Below are 6,512 nucleotides of genomic sequence, written 5' to 3'. Positions count from 1 at the left end.
CCCTCCTCCTTTCCTTCTCTATGAACGGTATGCTTCGTCTGTATAGTTTGCAAGAAACAAAACTTTTCACTGTATCCAAATACGCATCACAAACATGAATAAAATCAAATCAGAAAAGAGTGAGGGGTGTGGGATATATCAGAGTGTTACAGTGAGGGGTGTGGGATATATCAGTGTGTTACAGTGAGGGGTGTGGGGTATATCAGAGTGTTACAGTGAGGGGTGTGGGATATATCAGAGTGTTACAGTGAGGGGTGTGGGATATATCAGAGTGTTACAGTGAGGGGTGTGGGATATATCAGAGTGTTACAGTGAGGGGTGTGGGATATATCAGAGTGTTACAGTGAGGGGTGTGGGATATATCAGAGTGTTACAGTGAGGGGTGTGGGATATATCAGAGTGTTACAGTGAGGGGTGTGGGATATATCAGAGTGTTACGGTGAGGGGTGTGGGATATATCAGAGTGTTACAGTGAGGGGTGTGGGATATATCAGAGTGTTACAGTGAGGGGTGTGGGATATATCAGAGTGTTACAGTGAGGGGTGTGGGGTATATCAGAGTGTTACAGTGAGGGGTGTGGGGTATATCAGAGTGTTACACTGAGGGGTGTGGGATATATCAGAGTGTTACAGTGAGGGGTGTGGGATATATCAGAGTGTTACAGTCAGGAGTGTGGGATATATCAGAGTGTTACAGTGAGGGGTGTGGGATATATCAGAGTGTTACAGTGAGGGGTGTGGGATATATCAGAGTGTTACAGTGAGGGGTGTGGGATATATCAGAGTGTTACAGTGAGGGGTGTGGGATATATCAGAGTGTTACAGTGAGGGGTGGGGATATATCAGAGTGTTACAGTGAGGGGTGTGGGATATATCAGAGTGTTACAGTGAGGGGTGTGGGATATATCAGAGTATTACAGTGAGGGGTGTGGGATATATCAGAGTGTTACAGTGAGGGGTGTGGGATATGTCAGAGTGTTACAGTGAGGGGGGTGGGATATGTCAGAGTGTTACAGTGAGGGGTGTGGGATAAATCAGAGGGTTGAGACATCTGATGAAAGTCTCAATCTCCCAGGTGTGGGGTGGTCACACTCTCTCTCTCGGCGTGTCATTGCCAGAGTTGGGGTGATGGGAGGGGGTGACTAGACCGAGGATCGGGTGTAGAGAAAGATCAACTTAATACTTGATCTCATTCTTGACCACATCCTCCACCTGCGAGGCCGATTTAAGAGTCCTGTGGACCCGGACCCCAAGATCCTTCTGCTCTTCAACACTGCTAAGACTCCTGCCCTTGATAGTGTACTCGTTCATCCCGTTGGTTCTGCCAAAATGGACCACTACACATTTATCCGCGTTGAAGTCCATCTGCCACTTCTCCATCCAGTCCTGCATCCTATTTATGTCCTGCTGCAACTTCTGACATCCTTCCAGACCATCCACAACACCACCGACCTTCGTGTCATCGGCGAACTTGCCAACCCATCCCTCCACTTCCTCATCCAGGTCATTTATGAAAATGACAAACAGCAAGGGTCCCAGAACAGATCCCTGGGGCACTCCACTGGTGACCGACCTCCATGCAGAATAAAGACCCATCCACAACCGCTCTCTGCCTTCTGCAGGCAAGCCAGTTCTGGATCCACAAGGCCAAAGCCCCTTGGATCCCATGCCCTCTCACCTTCTCAAGAAGTCTTGCATGGGGGACCTTATCAAACGCAGGGGGGCGGGTTCTCCTTTCCACTTCCTGAAGCCGATCACCATCTCCTTCGCCTTGTTGAGGCAGAGGTTGTTGTCCCCGTGTCCAGTTCACCAGATTCTCTGTCTCATTCCTGTCTCGTCGCTGTGTGAGATCCCACCCACTGCGGAGGGGGGGTCATCGGCAAACTGGGGAATGGAGTTGGAGGGGGGATTTGGCCGCAGGGTCAGAGGTGTTTAAGGGGTAGAGCACGGGGCCGAGAACACAGCACAGTTTCAACAGCTAGGGGGCTGAATGGCCTCTCCTGTTCCTGTGTCACAGGCTGGAGAGAGAGAGAGGGCCTGAATGGCCTCCTCCTGTTCCCAATAGTCCGGTGTATTTTGCTAACTGCAATCATTCATCTTTCTCAGAGTTTCACTGTCCGATTGGCTGGAATCTTTATCAGAAAAAATGCTACAGATTCTCGACAGAGACACGAGACTGGGAAACGGCAAAGGGAGAATGTGAATCCCAAAATTCACACCTCCTCATCATCAATACGGAACAGGAACAGGTTAGAATGACGGTAACATCCATCAGAATGTGTTAGAGAGAAAATATCCCCCTGTGCTATCCCAATCAAACACTCCCAGGACAGGGACAGCACGGGGTTAGATACAGAGTAAAGCTCCCTCTGCACTGTCCCCCCATCAAACACTCCCAGGACAGGTACAGCACGGGGTTAGATACAGAATAAAGCTCCCTCTACACTGTCCCCCATCAAACACTCCCAGGACAGGTACAGCACGGGGTTAGATACAGAGTAAAGCTCCCTCTACACTGTCCCCCATCAAACACTCCCAGGACAGGTACAGCACGGGGTTAGATACAGAATAAAGCTCCCTCTACACTGTCCCCCCATCAAACACTCCCAGGACAGGTACAGCACGGAGTTAGATACAGAGTAAAGCTCCCACGACACGATCCCCCATCAAACACTCCCTGGAGATCGAGAGCTGTGTGTGTGAACTGTGTCATTATTTCTGTTGCAGGATTTAATAATCCACTCCTCTGAGTTCAAGGAACTGTATTATTGGATTGGTCTGAGAGATATAGGGAAAAATGGAAGCTGGACCTGGGTGAATGGAGCCCCATTGAAGTGAGTCCCAACATCACCTCGGGAGAGAGTGGGACAGTGGGTTCAGGTTAGAGATTGACACAGGGCACTGGGGAGAGAGAGGGACAGTGGGATTAGTTTGGGGATTAATACAGGGCTATGGGGAGAGAGTGGGACAGTGGGATTAGTTTGGGGATTGATACAGGGCTATGGGGAGAGAGTGGGACAGTGGGATTAGTTTGGGGATTGATACAGGGCTATGGGGAGAGACTGGGACAGTGAGATTAGTTTGGGATTGATACATGGCTATGGGGAGAGAGTGGGACAGTGGGATTAGTTTGGGGATTGATACAGGGCTATGGGGAGAGAGTGGGACAGTGGGATTAGTTTGGGGATTGATACAGGGCTATGGGGAGAGAGTGGGACAGTGGGATTAGTTTGGGGATTGATACAGGGCTATGGGGAGAGAGTGGGATATTGGGATTAGTTTGTGTATTGATACAGGGCTATTGGGAGAGAGTGGGATATTGGGATTAGTTTGGGGATTGATACAGGGCTGTGGGGAGAGAGTGGGACAGTGGGATTAGTTTGGGATTGATACAGGGCTATGGGGAGAGAGTGGGACAGTGGGATTAGTTTGGGATTGATACAGGGCTATGGGGAGAGAGTGGGACAGTGGGATTAGTTTGGGGATTGATACAGGGCTATGGGGAGAGAGTGGGACAGTGGGATTAGTTTGGGATTGATACAGGGCTATGGGGGGAGAGTGGGACAGTGGGATTAGTTTGGGATTGATACAGGGCTATGGGGAGAGAGTGGGACAGTGGGATTAGTTTGGGATTGATACAGGGCTATGGGGAGAGAGTGGGACAGTGGGATTAGTTTGGGATTGATACAGGGCTATGGGGGGAGAGTGGGACAGTGGGATTAGTTTCACTGTTGGGTTTATTTCTGTGCTGGCATTCGGTGGATTTCTCAGTTGTTTTTAACATCACACTTTCCAGTTATTCCGGATGGGATTCTGGTGAACCAGATTTACCGGGAGTTGAAAATTGTGTTGAATTGAAGAGACGGGCCTGGAACGATGCCTATTGTTCGATGATACGCCATTATATCTGTGAGAAACCGACTCTATCCTGTATCGAGGCAGCTGACTTTGAGAAATATTGTCCCTGAAGAGAGACTGGGACACAGAACGAGAGACTCAGGATTGTGTAAAGATCCCCACCCCTTCCACCCTTAACCTCAACCCCCCCACTGTCCATATATTCCCCAGTGTGTCCTCTCTCTGTATCCCTCTGTTCCCCAGTGTGTCCTCTCTCTGTATCCCTCTGTTCCCCAGTGTGTCCTCTCTCTGTATCCCTCTGTTCTCCAGTGTGTCCTCTCTCTGTATCCCTCTGTTCTCCAGTGTGTCCTCTCTCTGTATCCCTCTGTTCCCCAGTGTGTCCTCTCTCTGTATCCCTCTGTTCCCCAGTCTGTCCTCTCTCTGTATCCCTCTGTTCCCCAATGTCTCCTCTCTCTGTATCCCTCTGTTCCCCAGTGTGTCCTCTCTCTGTATCCCTCTGTTCCCCAGTGTGTCCTCTCTCTGTATCTCTTTGTTCCCCAGTGTGTCCTCTCTCTATATCCCTCTGTTCCCCAGTGTGTCCTCTCTCTGTATCCCTCTGTTCCCCAGTGTGTCCTCTCTCTGTATCCCTCTGTTCCCCAGTGTATCCTCTCCTGTGTCATTCTAATTCCTCACTCAGCTGAAGGGACTGATATCTAAATTGTGAATATTCCAGTCTCTCTCTTTCTCCCCAATCACTGTGCTCTGTTGTAATCTGCTTGTTGTTGTGTCACAGAGGTTTACAGCACGGAAACAGGCCATTCGGCCCAACTTGCCCATGCTGCCACTTTTATTTTTAACCCCTAAGCTAATCCCAATTGCCCCCATTTGCCCCATATCCCTCTATACCCATCTTACCCATGTAACTGTCTAAATGCTTTTTAAAAGACAAAATTGTCCCCGCCTCTACTACTGCCTCTGGCAGCTCGTTCCAGACACTCACCACCCTCTGGGTGAAAAAAATTGTCCCCTCTGGACCCTCTCCCCTCTCACCTTCAACCTCTGCCCTCTAGTTTTAGACTCCCCTACCTTTGGGGGAAAAGATATTGACTATCTCACTGATCTGTGCCCCTCATTATTTTATAGACCTCTATAAGATCACCCCTCTACGCTCCAGAGGGAAAGAGTCCCAGTCTATCCCAGCCTCTCCTTATAACTCAGTCCATCAAGAATATGAGAGATATTCATTTGGGATCTCACCCATCTCCTGTAGATCCGCACATATCGATGACCTTGTTGATCCTCTCGGGGCTCTCCTCTCTCCCTTGTTCATCTTTTGCCCTTGATGTATTTGTAGAAGCTCCTTGGGTTCTCCTTTGCCTTATCTACCAAAACAATCTCGTGTCCCCTTTCTGCCCCCCACCCACCGCCCCCCCCCCCCCCCCCCGATTTCTCTCTTCACTCGACTCCCCCCCGCGTCCTTGTCAAGGGATTTTGTGAATGTATTTCCAAGTGTGGGCGAGTCCTGGCCTTCGCCCGTCCTCCTTCTGTCTGTCAGTCATGAGTTTGCAACCCCTCGCTGACTCTTAAACCGCCCCTCCCTCCCTCCCGTCCCCCCCCCACCCCCCCCAACTCCTCATCGCCCAATTCACCATTTGTAACGGGGTCTCCCAACCTGGGATCTTGCTGTCGCGTGCGCGGGGCTCAGTACCACGCCGAGCCTCACCTCCCGGAACTTTCCGGAACCTTCTCGACCCTTCTGAGAGGCCCCGAGCCACTGGGAGTTCGTGCTATCTCCATCTCAATTGTTTAACTTTAAAAAAAATAATCCAAATTGTTAATATTTTTGCAATATCGCTGTGGTGTACTGTGTGGGATGATGCTGTGCTTCTGATATACTTTCTGTTGCTGCAGAAGGTTTTTTTTTCTGAAGGGAGTTGGTGTGTTCATAAAACGTGCAGATCAGATGCTGGAAAAGCAGGATAATTACCCATTTTCGCCATGTCATGCGGACTCAGGATAGAGCAAATGGACTTCTGTTTATAACTGTATATTTTCCCCTGGAGTATTTTTGTTTTTGACTGAAGGAAGGGAAGGTGAGTTTAGGCACACAGGGTCGTACGATCATGTGGTTGATGACAGGGGCTAGTTTTGTATCGGCGAATCGCCTTTCTCTTTTCAGTTGTTGGCTGGAACTGTTTTAGAACATAAGTGTGCTCTCTGTCTCTCTCTGTCGCTCCGTCGAGTCTCTCTTGACCACTTGACAGACTTTTTGCAGTAACTTATGGCAAGTATGCCTGGGTTTGCTAACTGTATTTGAAGTGGGTTTTAAGTCTCTGAGGTTTGTTGCTTAATTGGAACTGAAATGGTGATGAGTTGGAAATTCGAGTCGATTCTTTTTGTGTTTAAAGATTGTTCAATGGTTAAACGTGAAGCTGCTTCATTACACTGTTCCCCGAATGCGAGCTAACGCATTTTGGAAGATCTAACACAGATAGGAAATATACAGTAAATGGCAGAACCCTTCAGAGTATTGACAGGCAGAGGGATCTGGGCGTACAGGTACACAGGTCACTGAAAGTGGCAACGCAGGTGGAGAAGGTGGTCAGGAAGGCATACGGCAATGCTCGCCTTCATCGGCCGGGGGGCACTGAGTTTAAAAATTGGGCAAGTCACGTT

The sequence above is a fragment of the Carcharhinus amblyrhynchos genome, unplaced genomic scaffold (genome assembly GCF_965287045.1).
Source record: "Carcharhinus amblyrhynchos unplaced genomic scaffold, sCarAmb.v2.hapA scaffold_815, whole genome shotgun sequence".
NCBI lineage: Eukaryota > Metazoa > Chordata > Chondrichthyes > Carcharhiniformes > Carcharhinidae > Carcharhinus > Carcharhinus amblyrhynchos.
This window is presented reverse-complemented; position numbering follows the sequence as displayed.